General features: G+C 33.5%; 1 protein-coding gene across 1 annotated transcript in view; it reads right to left on the bottom strand.

Annotated features, from left to right (window-relative positions):
• The window catches only part of LOC149213453 (uncharacterized), a 188,967-nt gene that overhangs the window by 33,843 nt on the left and 136,709 nt on the right, over nucleotides 1-18,415 (bottom strand). The gene's annotated exons all lie outside the window — the stretch shown is intronic.

The raw sequence follows: 18,415 nt of genomic DNA, 5'->3' as shown, positions 1-18,415 counted from the left end.
CCCGCTAAGTCGTTTTCCTGAACAAATACGAAAACAAATTGCCCGCTCTATGCCCGACGCCAGGTGTCAACCTTAGAAACAAAAGGACGACGAAAGTCTCTTTCAAAGGAAGGCCTATCGGCCTAACTATTCAGTGGTCACCCAAGGGAACCTCAAATTGGCATTTCCCTTAATCCAAGTACAACCTAATTTTGAATAATAAATTGGCATTTCTCTTAATCCAAAGTACAATCTAATTTTGAATAAAATTGAATAGGCCATTTAAAGCAAATGATTAAATTAAAAGTTAAATTCAAAATCTGTTTTTTTTTAAATGATAGGAAACAATATTTTTTAATTACTCAAAATAAAGGGAAGAAAAATCAATATAATCAAATATGTTTACTCAAATGACAAGAATCATTTTGAATTAATGAAATTGCAAATATTTAATATTAATATCATACAATCTTGTTATAATAGGGGAATTATGGGGTGTTGAATCCTCTTTTACATTAACAACATGGATTCCATTAATTCAAATTGAAAATTTTGGCAAATATTGTTTAGTTGGATTCTCTAGATGGGAAAATAGGAAAAGACCTAAAATGTAGAATATTATCCAACAAATAGAAAAAGACCTAAAATGTAGAATATTATCCAACAATTAAACATTTTAACTCGGTCAAATTGCATAAAAATAAAATAAATAATTATAAAGATCTAAAGCTAAGATGAATCTAGGTTGGTTATTCACAAAAGTTAACTTTTATAAACGTGAGGAACATTTTATTATAAAATAGGAAATTTTTTTTTTTTTTTTTTTTTTATCAAAAATAATAAATCCAATTTTTTTTAGAAGTTTATTTGTTAGTAGACAACTTGTTTTTGAATTAAAGTCATATTTATTATCCCATTAGAAAGAATGCTTCATTTTGAATCATTTTCTTTCAATTAAAACTCAAATAAAAAAATATTGGTATAATAGTTTATTAATATGTGTTAATATATTATTACGAAGAAACTTAAGAGATGAACATAGACATGTAGTACTTGCTTTAGTTGTTCAAGCATTTGACATAATTTGGGAGTTCGTTTGATATAATTTCAAGTGTGACACAAAGAGGGAGCTCCTTGTGATTGTTTAGCCTCACTTGCTTGCATTAGACAATCTTAGTGCGATTATAAAAGTTAAGAGACCAAATTAATCTAATAATGTGGAGACCATAATTAACACAGACATCCATGGTATACATTAATCATCTTTATCCAAACAATTTAAGAGAATTTAAGAGAATGCAAAGGGGATTAATTAGCCTCACTTGCTTGCATTAGACAGTCTTAGTGCGATTATAAAAGTCAAGAGACCAAATTAATCTAATAATGTGGAGACCATAATTAACACAGACATCCATGGTAGACATTAGTAATCTTTATCCAAACAATTTAAGAGAATTTAAGAGAATGCAAAGGGGATTAATAATAGTGATTGATATCGTATCCTTTCTAATACATTTTTTAATTAATAATGGGTAGAACCCTATTGTGAATGTAAAACACAATTGTATTCTTAATGCAAGTTCCATATTAATAATGACCTATGTGTTTTTTCTAGACATATAATATCACTTGCTTTTGCTATTTTTAATTTATTTTCAGTGCATTCTAACTAAGTTTAACAAATTGATTGTTATTCAACTATGATACTTTATTAATAAATAAATAAAATATTTGATATTCAATTTTAAAATAATTTACATACATAAGACTTAAAATTATCAATCATTTAATTAACAATTTAGATTTGGCCATTTTCCATTCATATTGTATTTGGAGTATATATTGTCTCAAATAAAAAAATATTGTTCATATGTTATGCCACTAATGTTCATCCCAATTTTTGTTTAAAAGGGATTCCCAAATGACTTTAAATTGTCGTTAAATATAGTTGTAAGCAATATCCCATGTAATTGTGCAACTCTGGTCTAAGAAGAGTTTTGCTAATCTGTCTAGCCAATGGTGGTTATATTGGTTTTATTATCTCATGCATACTAATCATAAGAAGTATGACACTTAATGTAGTAAGAAGTATGGCCTTGAGATTTGGTTTTATTATCTCATGCATACTAATAATAAGAAGTATGACACTTAAGGTAGTAAGAGGTATGGCCTTGAGATTATCCACCTAAGGTATGTTATAGTTCCTTGCTCGCATATTAGCAAGTCCAATGATCAGATCCATGTCATAATTTGTATCATCATCCTACATTTCAATGAAGAAATAACCAAAATCTTAGACTCATTTTTCTTCCAATGGATAATTTTGAATTGAAATATTTTATTTAAGGGAGGAGAAGTTGTGTAATTAGTATAGAATAATAGGAATCATTAATGCGGAAAGTTAGAGAATACCTTTTCAAACTTAATAGGACTCATGTGAAAGCTTGAAGGTAGATTTTGAACACCATGTTGTAGTGTGGCAATCAATTTGTCAATATGTTCATCATCATCATCATACAATGTAGAAGAAGGGTTCACATATGTAGCTTTCTCATCTGTGACAATGTTCATCCCTCTTTTTTGGCTCGAAAACTAGAATATGAACTTTATCAACCACCTATGCCAATCTGATAGAATTTGGATTTGAATTCCAATCAGGAATGGGAATGCCATATGTATTAGCTTTTAAAATGGAGGTTGTAAGAATCAGGGACATGTGACTAGGATCATGGGAAGAAAAGTGGAGGGGATTGGGAAACACTTAGGAGAAGACTAGAATGGTGCACCTTCTCTTGTAGTTGCTCAGAAACATAAGATACAAATATTTTGGGAATCAATATTCCTATGGATTTTATGCTTGCACGTTTATGTCTTCAACATTTGATTTTTATGGCTTATCAATCAACCCACCATATGATGAAGGGAGACTAATACAATGGTCTAGTAGTTTGCAAATTGGAAAGAGATTGATATCACCTCTAGAGCTCCCAAATCTGCAGTGATCTGGGTTGTCAGATCCAAGAGGAGGAATTAATGGCAAAGTATGCACCTGCATAATAGATTTTTATATGCCATGATTTTTCTCCAATTTATGCCTTACGACGTTTCCTTTGCAACATTTGGTGTAGTTGATAGTTAACAAACATTACAATCTGAAGTTTTGTTGCCATTGACAAAGGAACAAGAATTGTGACAACCGATATCAGTCAACCTATTCTAGAAATATTGTTCCATATAATTCCACCACGTATCTATGCTAACCATACTTGATAACCTTTTTCATAGAGTATAAATTTATCAGCAGTTTTCCAGTTTAATTCGGCAATTAACATAGCATCTCCACATAACAAGACAAAGTATTACCTATTATTTCACCGCAATGCATTTTTTCCAGTTTACTTCGGCAATTAACATAGCATCTCCACATAACAAGACAAAGTATTACCTATTATTTCACCACAATGCAGTTTTGCATAAGGCTCTTCTTCTCCTGTCAAGAGTTCTCGTGACTATTCCAAATGAATATACATCAACTTGTAACACAACAACTTGACGATAAAAACTGGAGGAAACAATGCTAATGATAAAAATCACTGCAAGCAACAACAAACTTCAAAATGAACAATAATGGTAAAATAATTTATCAGTCACCTTGCCATTTTTTCAACTTGGCAGCTCTAGTGTCATCCATGGGGCAAAGTTCCCCGAACACCACTAGGCACCCTCATTCGTTGTTTTATCTTTCATAAGGCCAGATCACTAATCTGAGAGCAACTCAACATATAAGTCCTTTGCGCCATATAGCATATCCCAAATCTGGGAGATTCAAGACATACTATATACACATTTGAAATTTTCTTGGGAGCTTCAAGACATATACTATAAACACATTTGAAACTTTCCACAACAGTGAATAGCATGGAGAACTTATGGGAAAATAGAATGTTACATTTTACTTATGTGGTAGCTAACATATTGACAAATGAGGTGTAGATATGCTATATGGAGCGTCATTGGCATTCAAATAATTTTCAGCCTTTTAATCACACAAATAATGGTGATAAACATGCATAATGTTTTTTTTTTGGCAAGGAAAGCAAAAGTGACACACATTTTTGAATTCCTAGTAATGCATCATACCTTGCAGATGGGTCTACGAGGTTCTCTCATATTAACCAAAAGATTATCACACTTCAAATCAAGTGGACAATGTTCTTTTCATGCAAATATTGCATACCACATGCAGTATCACAGGTTATAAAGAGTCTTTTGCATTGATCAATTGTTCTGCAAATTGTTTTTAGCAATTGTTAGCAGTAGGAATGCAATTACACAATATTTACGAGAACTATCACACAACATGCTAAAGGCTTGAATATTAGTTTATTTCACAATGAAGAGACTAAAAGGTATTTTCCAAAAGTAGAGGTGTCCTTATTTGTCCTACTTGTTTAGAACTTGTTCAAGGGACCCATTCACCATATACTTTGTGACAGTTTCCAGAGTCCCATCTAGTGCATCTACAACTATGCCATAGAAAGACACAACATTGGGATGGTGCAATTGACCTACACTACTTACCTCTCTCTAGAAGTTTACTCTCTGTACAAGAGATAGATAGATAAAGAGAAAATTAGTCCATTGAACCTAAATATCAAGATACTCAAATTGAGTGAATATGATTTTGAGAATGCTAAAGGAATAGAAACATAGAAGTGTGTATTCTTCATAAATAATCAAAGATTATATCTGCACCACATCTAGAAATTCACTCTTGCTTAGGTACGTGAACTTTAAAATGATAATACAAAACAATTCATAGGGATAGATACCAACCATTCATTCTTGCTCTGATTGTCTTCATGTAAAACAATTGGCTTTACTTATGGTTGTATTTGGGATTGAGATATGGAAATGTTGATGCACTACAGGTACAATGTGAAAATTCCAAAACTGGAACCTTATTGCAGCAAGTGGTATTATTTCTCATAATTGTTAATAAATTTAACAATTTATCTGCTACGACAAATATCAAAATAAAGACACTACAACCTTCACAAATAAAATACTGCAAAAAATAATGCACTGGAAACTTAAAAATGCTAGCGCCCACATAAAATATGAGACAATTATTTTTGGACAAAAGTCCCCGAAAAACCAACTTGGGAAAATCGGTGCAGCAACTGATGGTTTTAGTATTAAGCAGCAATGAAAAATCTGAGTACAATCTAGATGCCTGAAAATGGCAATCCACAACAAGAAAATTTGGGCAAAATACTGAAGGGAATTTCTCTTCTCCCACAGGCAATCTCTGGCACGACTTGCCTTCAACAAACTAGTCGTCCAAACCCCTACATGAGCCCTTATGTGTTGCCTTTGCATTGTCTCCCACACGTGTGGCTCGAAACTGCCTCTAATGAAGTCGTTCTGCCTCTAGCTACTAAGGAAATCATTTCTCTGACCTTCTAGAACCTCTGCCTGGCTCTTGGAACTGAGAACGATTTTTCTCATCAACAAATCGATCTGCCTTGTTGAACCTACTACGCAGAGCCTCTGCACTGCCTCTCTCAAATAACTCGGCCCTCTTGTTGTTGCCTCTCCGGATCTAGAAATATTTCCTTTGGACTCACCATCTCTGCCCCTCTCACACTGCTTCGATCTCTAGCTCTCTCTCTGGAAACTGATTGCTGCTACTCTGGAAATCGATTTGCTAAATAATCGAACCTTTCAAGTGGCTTCTCTTTCACCACATCAACCTCCTCTTATAATCAATTGTTGGAGCACCAACGGAAAAAATTAAAACATAATCGATGGCTAGGATCATCTATGGATTGATCCCTGTGAGTTTCTAGATCATTCTCTCCTTATCTCAATTAATATTGATTAATTAATTGTATTCCCTAAGTTTAGACTTAGAAAATATTTAAAAATCAATTAATAATCTAATTGAGACACTTCTAAGCAGAATTTCTAGAAACAATTTATGGGTTTTGGAGATCTCATGTATTATAGCCTTTCCACCAAATTTCGTGGCTAGAACACATCTGATGCTACAAAAAATAACACTCCCTCTTAGCGAGGAATGTGTTCTAGTGTTGCACTCCCTGTCACAACACATTATTTCAGCATCATCTCTTGTCACTTTGTTGATGTCTAGTCTATGTTACCATAAATGGGAAACGGAAAACAGAACGAGAAACAAGAACGATATGAGAAACAAAGTTTGCAGGTTTCGTGTATAAGAAACAAGGAGAGAGAAAAAACAAGATTAAAGGTTAACAATATAAAACACAACATTAATCATAAAAATCTAATGTTTCCACATGTGAAGTCTTAAAGAAACATTTATAAAGAGTGATTTACATTTAATCATAAAATCTTATGTTTCCACATGTGAAGTTCGAAAGAAACATTTAAAAAGAGTGATTTACTTTTAAGAAAGATGTCATAATTTGCCAAATCCAAAAATTTAGCCAATCATTAATTCCAAAAAAATAGCAAACATTTATGAGAATAAGAGACTTGAAATATAAATAATTAAATGTATCTCTAAAGCCACTTTTAGTAATTCATATGCAAAAGAGAAATAAACTTAATAATCTAGATTGTCAAGATCATTTTCTAGAATGGTTGTTGAGCTTGACCCAATTCCAAAAGTATTATTATGGTCACTAGACTTCTTGGTACTATCATGCATGTCTTCAGCATTGTCTTGTGTCACCTCAAGTGGAAGCTCATCATTTCCATCATCTTGTGAACTACCATAATCCCACATTCTAGTGGGTCCAATTTTATACTCTAGTCGTTGTCGAGACAACAAGCGTAGATTTGAGTGTGCAAACACCAAATCTTGTGCCTTTTTTGTACCTAGGAAATTTCTTTTTGATGAATGTATAAAGGCATATTCACTCCAGTGTCTTTCACATGCAGATGAACTAGAATCCTGTAAAACAAAATTAACATTATGTTAGCTATAGACATTTAAAATCTTAAAAGGAAAATAATAAAAAATGAAGATTAGACTTAATTTCTTAAATAATAAATCAATACATTAAAGGTATTTGGTATTGATCATACATGTGAAAGCAAACAGATAGCCAAACTATGAAGCAAGGGAGTCCCTGTACCATATTGCATTCAAAAGTCTATGGGTCCAAGTTGTTCTCAATTGTATGCATAGTCTTCATTTGCAAAGTGGTCTTCTAATCTCAAGTACTTTTCCAACTCAAGTCGTAAAGTAGTGCGATCCTAACGATCATAACACCTACTTATAAAAGTGTTCCAATTTCGCATCACCTCCACATTTGTAGACAGTTTCTTGTGAAGTCATTTAGAATTGAGTAAGAATGAAATTGAATGGAAAGGGCTATGAAGCATTTTCCACCTTGTCAAACTAAGTTCCCACACTTCATTTCTAGTGTCTTTGTCAATCCTAGAATTTTCATCTTCCATTATATAATGAAGTTTCTCTTTCATTTGGTCCATACTCTCAAAAACATCCCCTAAGCATGGTTGATCACTATCAAATATGCGAAGGGTGGAAACAATAGGTGTGATCAAAGTGACAATATCCTCCACTCTCCTCCAAAAATCTTCTGAAGAAATGCCAATAATAATGTCCTCAACTTTTGGGCCATCTCCAATATGAGAACCCTTCCATATCTGTCAATCCATTGATACCACCATCTCTCTCAAAGATTGATGCATTTTAATAAGACGTTGAAACATGATGAATGCAGATGCAAATCTAGTGTCAACGCATTGAAGAAGCTGAAGATTTGCATATTTCCTATAAATTGTTATGGACACTGCATGATAAACAATAAAATTTTGTAGCATGTTTGCTTCATTTATAGTTTTCCCAACCAATGCAATGTTATTGATGATGATGATGATGATGATGATGGTTAACGTCCACTCAGACCAAATTGGTCTATCGGACCTACAATTTTCTTAATTTTTACTTGACTGGCTCCTCGTCTTTCTTGGCGAGATTGGTGTTGTAGCTTTCTTTCTTTTCTCTACGGTCTTCCAACTTCCTTTGTCTTGCATCTCCTTCATCTCTTCTGGTTCTTGGGACATTGGTGTCTTAGCTTCGCGATCTATTGTGTTCGTTCTTTTGAAAATAGTCGGTGAAGAATTTTGGTTTAGGAGATCTGCTTTGCTGTTAAATGAAGATTTATTTTCTGCGGTATTCAAATCCTCATAACTGTTGATTTGTTGGGGCAGGATTTCTCCTTGCTTGTTTTGAGAGTTGTTTCCTTCTTCCTTGATTTCTTGTGACTCATTTTCTCTAGAATATTCTTCTTCTTTGATGACAGTGTAGTGTTCTTTTTGTGCTCCTTCCCACCATGTAGATCTGTGGTGGTTTTTTCTAGCAAAATTTTCTCAGAGGCTTTTGGGCAATTTTTGGCTAGATGCCCCGTCTCAAAGCATGATCGACATCTGAAGAGGACAATTTCATAATCAAGTTTCTGGTTCCACACATAGTCTTTACTTGTTAGGTTTATTTCAGCTGGGAATCCGACGCTGAAATCCATTTCCACACAGATGCGTGCATAGGTGGTTCTGGCATATTCCTCTGTTTCTGGGCACCTGCAGTAAAATTTCCCAATTGCATTTCCGATGGCTTTTAGCGAGGAGAGATTCCAGAGATGCAAAGGTAGGCTTGGCAATCTCACCCAAACTGGTGCTGAAGTTATCACTGCTGTAGAGGGATCGAATGATGGGTTCCATGGCTTCATGAATAGGCCTGATTTTTCCCAAAACCAAGGGCCGGAATCTAGAATACATTGTCTGCTTTCAGGATTTTCAAAATCTACTATAAAGAAACCTCTAGCACAGGGGTAGATATTAATTTCATCAGAAATGATAGGCTTCCATACCTTCGAGATCCAATTGTGGAGTGCTATCAGTCGCGGCCAAAAACCATTGAACCGGCAAATTAGGGCACTTTCGGAGAACTTCAAAGCTTCATCGAGTGAGTCCTGGACCACTTGGATAGTGGGAGCTGGGGCTTCACTCACGATATGGGCAGGAGATTGCCCTTCAGAGGCGGATGAGCCACCAGTTATTTTTGCGAAGCTCGGAGCCATATTTTACTTGCTCGTAGAACGCAGCGAAAGCCTAGCAAGATCTGCGTGCTAGTTGGTTTATATGTTTTCCAATAAATCGCAGATATATATATAAGAGGAGATCTGCAAAAGAGATCTGAGAAAGCCCGATCTGCGGAAGAGATCTGAGATCTGCGGAAGAGGAGATAGGAAATCTGAGAAAGCCCGATACTTCCCACCGAGACTTCTGGAGTCCCACCGAGACTTCTGAAATCGTATTTGAGACTATCAAGACTTCTGAGATCTGCGGAAGACTTCTGAGATCTGAGCCACCGAGACTAGATCTGAGCCACCGAGACTGCTAAATGCTTGCGGAAGAGATCTGCGGAAGACTTCTGAGATCTGAGTCATCGAGACTAGATCTGAGCCACCGAGACTGCTAAATGCTTTCAAGAGAAAGCATTTAGCAGTCTTTGGTATCTTTCAAGAGAAAATTCATGCAGTGCACAGAACAAGGAGTCCAAAAAATTGTTGGATATTCATCCTCTATCAACCGTCCAACAAGGACATTATTTGAGGCACTATCTATAATAATTTGGACCACATTTTCTCTTCCAACCTCCTCTATTGCCTCTTTGAAAAGACCCATTAAGTATGAACCATCTTTTGTCTTTCCTGTGGTATCATATAATTTTAAGAACATAACTCCGTTCGAGCAAGATACCAAAATATTAATAAGGGGACGATGGTTGACATCTATCCAACCATCTGAGACAATGGAGACCCCAAATTTTTTCAATTATATTTAATGTCATGAAATCGAGCTTCAACCCGAGCCCACTCTTCAGATAACATTGTCATCCTCATCTTTTCATAACTAGAAGGCATGTAACCTTTAGAAGCAGTGTTAACTAGATTCCTCACCATTTCCTTCCAATAAGGAGATCTACAAACATTGAAAGCTATGCCATTTGCGAAAAAAAAATTTCCCAATGGATGCATCGAGATTTCCCCTCCCTTTTACATCCCATAAATTTTCAAGGTGGGAAACTGAAACTTGATGTTGAGAATAAGAGTGTTGACCACCAACTGCCAATCCACTAGGATTTTTGTTGGTTTGAATTAAAACTTCAAAAATATGTCTCAATATTTTAAGTTCAATAAATTGTTTATGTAGAGATTCTTTCTCTGTTTTAGGTACATTTGTACATATAATTGTTTGTTCTTTTCCCCATTCCAAGTAAATGCCATCGAACTCTTGCTACACTCCTTATTCTTTGTGTTTTACAATAAGGGGAAAACCAAGACTTTGAACCGCTTGATCCACTTGCTCCTCCACTATAAGATTTAGTGCATTTCACGACTACCCATAACCTTGCTTCAAAGGCCTTTTTTGCTTCTTGATATTCTTTGCTTTGGACTTTTTTTGATACTCCCGCGGAAGAAGTCTATTGGGAAAGGAGTGGTCTACTTTGTGAAGCTGGTGAACTTTCTTCCATTGTAATGACAAGTGAGTAGAATAAATAATAGATAATTCTCTTCCACAACCAATTCTAATCTGCATGAATTATATTTGAAAACTAATTAAAAAATAAAAAGAAAAATAAAATTGATACTTAATTAGAAAGTGCAGTTAACAAAGAGTTTGAAGAAATAAATTTATTCACATGCATAGTTTAATGTATTGCATGAGAGAATATACTCATAGAGCAATCATAATTTCATTTGATGTAAAATTAAATTTAAAACCATTCAATTTCATTACTATACTTAAATTTTGCAATGTGATATGTAGTAAGTGTAATTCTATTAATTATTTTAACTTCAAGATTAAAGAAAAACATAAAATTCCATTAGTGGTACAAAAAAAATAATTATTTAGTGCCCATTATTTAATTATTGTTCACTTCAATGTTTTTTCTATTATTGCTATTTGACCTTTATGGATGGAAAAAGTAACCCCTACCAAATTTTAACATAAATTTGAAACATAAATAAACATTAATTAATGTAATTAACAATTATGAAAGCTAAATTTATGTGCATTTGATACTATCCAAATGAATTAAGCTAAAGTAATTTTGTAAAAACTGAAAAATCTATAACTATGAATACAACTAAAACTAAAGAAATTGTAAATGATAAATATGTAAGTACTTAAAAAAATAAACGAAAACAATTGTGAACACTTAAATTTTTAAGTCACTTAAGTGCTTGTATGAGAAGTAAGTGATAAGAACTTGTACCAGGAGCATTTGAGTCTAATAACAATAAAAAAGTATAAAATCGCTTGACAAAATTTGGTACAAAGAAAATCAAATAAATTTATCTTAATTTGATGGAACTAAAAGAAAGTGGCCCTTACATGTTGAACATGTGTTTACACTATTTACAAGATTACTATTTATTAAGTTATAAAAGGAAAGAAATTATATTGTTACAAATGACCTGGTCAAACATCAAGCATATAACTAGAGAACACCTAAGGCTATGCAAAATTTCATTTAACACTCTGGAGACATTACAAGAATTTATATTATTTTCTAACCAATGAATCATTTGTTTTCAGTAAAACTAAAAAAATTGCGTCAAACAACACGTTCATTATATTATTTTTTAACAAATGAATGATTTGTTTTCAACAAAACCAAAAAATAATTGCATTATACAATGCATTCATTTATATTATTTTCTAACAAATGAATCATTTGTTTTCAATAAAAGGAAAAAATAATTGCATGAGAAAATGTGTTCATTTATATTATTTTCTAATTGTTTTCAATAAAACGAAAAATTAATTGTATCAGACATCACCGAAAAATATTTTGTTCCTAAGTGTTTAAAAATGCATAAATCTAGGAGGCAATTGGATTACATGGCAAATGATGATTGGCAAGGGAGTAGTCTTCGCCCAAGAATAGTCATAGTGATCTTTTTGGAGTATTTGCAGGGCAATCCTAAATTGAAAAAGGTGTCTGATTGATTGGCATACTGTCATGGTGAAATGAACAATGAAGTGATAGAGTGGTGGTTTTTGATTTCTTGGAAATGATTTTGTGAGCGCTAATTGCTGGTTTTAATGAAATGTGAGAATTCTTTTGTCGAGAATATATCTAGGAAGTGAATTTTATTTTGTTGTCTGAGTACTGGAGTCTCCCACCAAGGATCTGGCATACTGTCATGGTGAAGTGAACAATGAAGTGATAGAGTGGTGGTTTTGGATTTCTTAGATATGATTCTGTGAGTGCTAATTGTTGGTTTTAATGAAATGTGAGAACTCTTTTGTGGAGAATATATCTGGGAAGTGAATTTTATTCTTGTTGTCTGGGTACTGGAGTCCCCCACCAAGGATTTGAAGCTCTAGTGAATTTGGAAATGAGGCTGATGATTTTGAAAAGACAAAAAAATCCAAGGATTTGAAGCTCTAATGAATTTGGGAATGAGGCTGATGATTTTGAAAAGACAAAAAAAATCCAGCCTGAATCTGTAATTAAATATTTGTAATTAATACAAATTTACACAGTTTGTCTATATATACAAGTTAAATAAATACTCAACAAATGATTCATATTGTTCAGGAAAAAATGGAAAGGTTTAGGGATTTCTTTGATCAAAGCTTGGTTTATATACAAGTTTCAGTAGCCATACAATATTGTTAATGACCTCGAACTTATAGTATCTAGACATAGGAATCAAAATTATAGAACTATACTTCTAAACTAAAAATTGTTTCTACCTTATTCCTGCTATACCTAGGAATCAAAATCAGAGAACTATGTTTCTAAACTAAAAACTATTTCTACCTTATTACAGTTCTTCTACATTAAATGCTTCTATTGATTGATTAAATTAATAAACTTAATATTTTTATTTGATTAGAAACCAAGCAATATTTTTATTTGATTAGAAATTCAAAATATAATAATTTTTTTTATTAAAGACAACGTGTTATTTTTATTTGATTAAAAAATTAAAATATATTAATTTTTTATTAAAAGCCACATGTTAGTTGCAACTTATACTTGTGATGAACATAGTTGGTAGGAATTTATTGATGTAGGTATGAAAATGACAATGTAGAGGAAATGGCACAATTGAGATGATAGAAAGTGATAATTGAGATGTGAAAGTTACAGGTCCACAGAATACCATAATAAAACCATCTTGTCGAGATTGCAATTGACCTTTTTCTATATATGTAAGTAATGGGTGAGAATTTTAGTGGTTTTTATGTATCTCACAACTAATTTCAATTTTGTTTAGATAATCATTTTATAGATTAAATTAATTAGTCTATGTAATCTCATATCATTACTAACATTCCAATAAAGAGGAAATGAATACGTTATATAAAAAATGTATATAGATAATGCTTATTTTATTTCTATTAAACTAACTTATTTTCTTGAATTAGCAAAAACAAAAATTATTACAATTCATAAGTGTGTAGATGAATAATATATATATTTTTATTTTTTTTTCAATTTTCGCTTATCCTTCTTCCCCTCTATATCTACTTTTAAACAAATATATGCAATTAGCCTTTGGTAAAAATAGCTTAATATTTGAGTCCGATGCATTACGGATGCATGAATAGATATTAGATATTTAGAGAAAAAAAGTTAGTAACATTTTTTCCCTAATAAGTAATGTGCTTGCATTAATATATGAAAACTATAAAAGTGTTTTTACACATTGGATATTTTTTTGAAAGACACTTTTACATATGGGATTTTTTTTTGAAGAAATACTTAAATAGAATTTTTTTTGTTAGGAAATGAAATAATTAATACTTATTTCTAAAATCACATTTTATGTACATATGAAAACTATAAAAGTATTTTTACACATGGGATTTTTTTTGAAAAAATATTTAAATAAAATATTTTTATTAGAAAATGAAATAATTAATACTTATTTTTAAAATCACACCTTTTATGCAATGCAATATTGATATCTACAATGAAATGTGATTTTAAAAAAATCAAATCAAAATCAATCACAACATACCCCACGTACAATGAGTATGAGTTTTTTCTGCTCCATAAATGTAATGTTAATTGCAATACCACATCATTGTAAAATAAGAATGAAGCATTATGAACCAACCAAATTTCAAATAAATAAAATCTAAAAATTGAAAAAAATAAATTAATTTGACTTTATAAAGTTAACATTGTCTATAGTCATTTGATTTTTAAGTCAAATAGGTAATAATAGATAGTCAACGCAAAAACGAACACGTAGTTTCGGAGCAGGATAATAAATACTAACAGTTGATTCATATTGTTTGGGGAGGGAATTGTTCTAGGAAAAAATTGAAATGGGTCACAACAGAGATAATAAATACTCAACAGTTGATTCATATTGTTTGGGGAGGGAATTGTTTCGGGAAAAAATTGAAAGGTTTAGGGAATTTTTTTGATAAGGCTTGGTTAAAAAGAATATATAAATATTGTTTGGAATATATATATTTTATGTTTTTATATTATCAATGTTATTTAAAAAACAATAGTCTAATAAGCAGGAGGAATTGCTCGAAAAGTTATGGAAATTCTGTTGGAAATAATACTGAGAAGGGGGGGGGGGGGGGTTGAATCAGTATTATCAAATCAATATAAATTTTTCATTTCCATATTCAGATTCATATATGCTACTAAAGATAAGGAAAACCATGTGTATACGCAACTGTGTGTAGAGCAAGAAGCGTATATCCAGTAAACTTATAATTCAGTTAGTTGCTTCTTAATGAGTGCATCAGAACATTATTAACCATATGAACAGTAAACAGGAGAAGTAAAGAAGAACAAATCATCACACATAAGCAACACACATGGACACCAAGATATAAGGTGGAAACCCAATGTGGGTGAAAACCACCTACTACAATTCGTCTCTATCTTCTTTAATAAGAAACTTCTTTTTACAATGGTTTTGTACTGGTGCAGTCTTATACCAGTACACAGGCTTCTACCCGCAGAAGGCGACAACATTCTCTCGTTCTCCAGACTCTCCTGGAAGGGAGCTACAACCCCCTTAGCTCTTGTACTAGCCGATCCATTTACTAGTACGTAGGCGCCAACCTACTGAACTCTACAATCTTCTTTCTTCCTCCAGGGACCACGTTTCATAAATTTTCATACTGGATACTCCTGAAGCACAACACCATAATCTGAAGGCCACGTTTCATCCAATTTTCATACTGGACCGATCAACAACATTGAAGCACAAAATTGATCATCACTGCAATACACCCATCAACTACACTTGCATCATCAATCTCTGAATCACCCAATACTGAAACACTGAAACCTTGTCAACAACACAGTGACCAAAACACAGAATAGACAACAGAACTCTGCAACAATAACCGGATCCAACTGCAGCTTCAAATATCATATCTCATAATGTATACGTTACTATGAAGAACCAAACCAGCGTACATACGCGCTTTTTCCAAAGCCAACCCGCGTACATATCTGCAAATATTTACTCATAACTTTGTAGTTGTTCCAGAGATCAGTCATACCCAGATCATAACCTTCATACAATAAAACATGCGTCAATAATTCAAATCTAGTCTATCCATAATCAAACCATATAATGATAAACATTCCAAGCCTTAAGACCCCGATTCATCGTTCATCATCATCCACATGAGTGCATCCTTGGTTCAGATTAAGCAAAGCATCACAAACCCATAACCAGCTTTTGGGAGATTTTTTCTTTTATGGGTGGTTTTCCCAGCTACAACCAAATTAACATTCTTCCCATCAATCAACATAAAATTACTTTTATATGTCCATGGAGAACCTTTGCCTACAAGAAGATCCCTTTCGGTCTAAAAAATGTTGGTGCTACCTTCCAATGAGAGATGTCTTATTATTTTCATGACATGAAACACATCATTCCATTATATCTTAACAACTTACCGACTCATTCTGCTAAGCATCATGATCATCCTGACCACCGTACAAGCAATTTGTCTTCATTGTAGACACTACAATATTCGTTTAAATCTGCATAAATGTGTCTTTTACATTGAATTTGGTAATCTCCTAGGGTTTGTGGCATCTAAGGAAGGCACCCGGATTGACCCCCTCAAAGTTGAGGCCATTGTAAATCTACCCCCTCCGTCATCTTAAAATCAGTTGCAAAGCTTGCAAGGGAAAGATAATTTCATTCATCGTTTTGTACCCAATTATGATGAACTTGCCAAGGGATTTACCCGTTTGCTAAAAAAGGGGATCCCATTTTTTTGGGATGAAATCGATCAAAAATATTTCGATGCATTAAAGAACACCCTCATTAGTGCTCCTTTGTTGCATCCCCCCAACTATAACTGCAATTACTTCTTGTACCTGTCTGCAACCGATAGTACTATTGCCATGGTACTGGTGCAAGACGATGATGATGGAAACAAACACGTGATCTACTACTTAAGCTGGTATCTTATCGATACCGAAACTTGATATGCCGATGTTGAGAAACTTTCTTTAGAAGTTGTTCACGTTGTTCAATGCTTTCGATGCTATATTCTCTTGCAAAAAACCATTGTGATTTCTGATTGCAACCCCATGACCTACATCCTGACTCATCAATTGCCAGGGGGGAATATTATAAGTGGATTGTTATCCTTCAAGAATTTGATTTGGGTTTTTCTACAGCGAAATCAAAGAAATCATTGGTTTTCGCTGAATTGATTTGTGACCTTCCCTCCACAACCACATCTACATATTTTGATTAGCTCATTCCTGATGAAACTCTCTTTCTCATCAACACTCTTGACCCATGGTACGAGGATATTATTGTATATCTCTAGACCCATACTTTTTTATCAGAGTTTTCCAATAATGAACATCATTGCATTTGACATTAGTCCCAACCATATCGAATCATTGGTGATACTTTGTACCATGTTGGTGTTGATTATATCCATCGTAGATGTTTGACATTCAAAGAGGCTAAGAGAGTCTTCAATGACTGCCACTCTGGAGCTTGTGGTGGTCACATGTCGGGGTATGCTACTTCTCAGAAAATCGTTCATACCAGTTATTTCTGACATTTGATCTTTAAATATTGCATTTTAGCAATCCAAAAATGTCACACCTACCATATTTACAACCGTAAGCAGCATGCCCCACTCGCACCCCTACACCCAGTTGTTATTGTTAGCCCCTTTGCTAAATGGGGTATTTATTTCACGACATGTAACCCTCTCTCGGTCGGGGGGCATGGTTATCTCATAATCGTCATTAATTATTTCATTAAATGTGCTGAGGCGATGTCCACACATGATGTTGACAGTAAAAATGTTGCTCAATATATTTTCAACCATGTCATAGCTATATTTGTTGTCCCTCAAGCCATCATTACTAATCATGGATCTCATTTCTGAAAATACATGATGGCAGAACTTATTGCTTGGTTGGCTTTGTGTCATGACGAATCAACTCCTTATTATCCACAGGCCAGTGGCCAGGTTGAAGTAGTTAACAAAGTCTTGGTTACTATGCTTCAATGCACCATTGGGATGCATAAATCAAATTGGCATCTTATGCTATTTTCATCTCTTTCAGATTACAGAACCGTAGCTAAGACTACCACTAGATTCACACCCTTTCAGTTGCTGTATGTTCTAGAGGAAACTCTTTCAATTGAGTGTGAAATTCCTTCACTTAAACTAGTCATCAAATTACTCCCTTATACCTCACCGAAAGAGGAACGCTTACTTTACCTTGAAAGGCTCAATGAAACTACTGCTTTACAACATTATTAATTGAAGCCCAGAAGAAACGAGTTAAAGCTAAATATGATAGAATTGTTTCTCCCCACATTTTTGCTGAGCGTGACTTGGTTTTACTTCATGATCAAGCCAATGAAAAATTGGGAGCTAGGAAATTCGAACCCATGTGGCATGGGCCTTACATTGTTAAATGAGTTTTACAAAAAGGTGCCTATGAGTTAGTATACTATGAAGGAAATTCTTTGGCTGAGCCTCGAAATGAGCTTTACCTAAATAAGTTCTATGCATGATTATCCATTTAAATACTTATGTACATTAGTGCTTTTTCATTAGTATGCAGTGTGGTTTTGGTGTGTTAGTTTTCTTTTGCAAACGTTTTCCTCTACTTACCTCTTGCTCTACTCAGTTTGTAGATGTCATCCAACCATTACATCAGTTTTGTTGATGGTTCTTATCGTAGTGCATGGAATCTCTCTTCTGTTGCATGGGAAATATATGACCCTAATGGTGAGTTAGTGAATTTACAATGTATATATTTAGGTCATACGACTAATAACATCGCCGAATATAGTGTAGTCATCGAGATTTTTTCAGAAGCTATTGTTCTTGGCATTAGAGAGTTAATCATAGAACTTGA

The sequence above is a fragment of the Pinus tabuliformis genome, chromosome 1_1, assembly GCF_031772625.1.
Source record: "Pinus tabuliformis cultivar Carrire ecotype Pingquan chromosome 1_1, CPIR1, whole genome shotgun sequence".
In the NCBI taxonomy this organism is placed as follows: Eukaryota; Viridiplantae; Streptophyta; class Pinopsida; order Pinales; family Pinaceae; genus Pinus; species Pinus tabuliformis.
The sequence above is the reverse complement of the archived record's forward strand: the minus strand, read 5'-3'. Positions and strand labels throughout refer to the sequence as shown.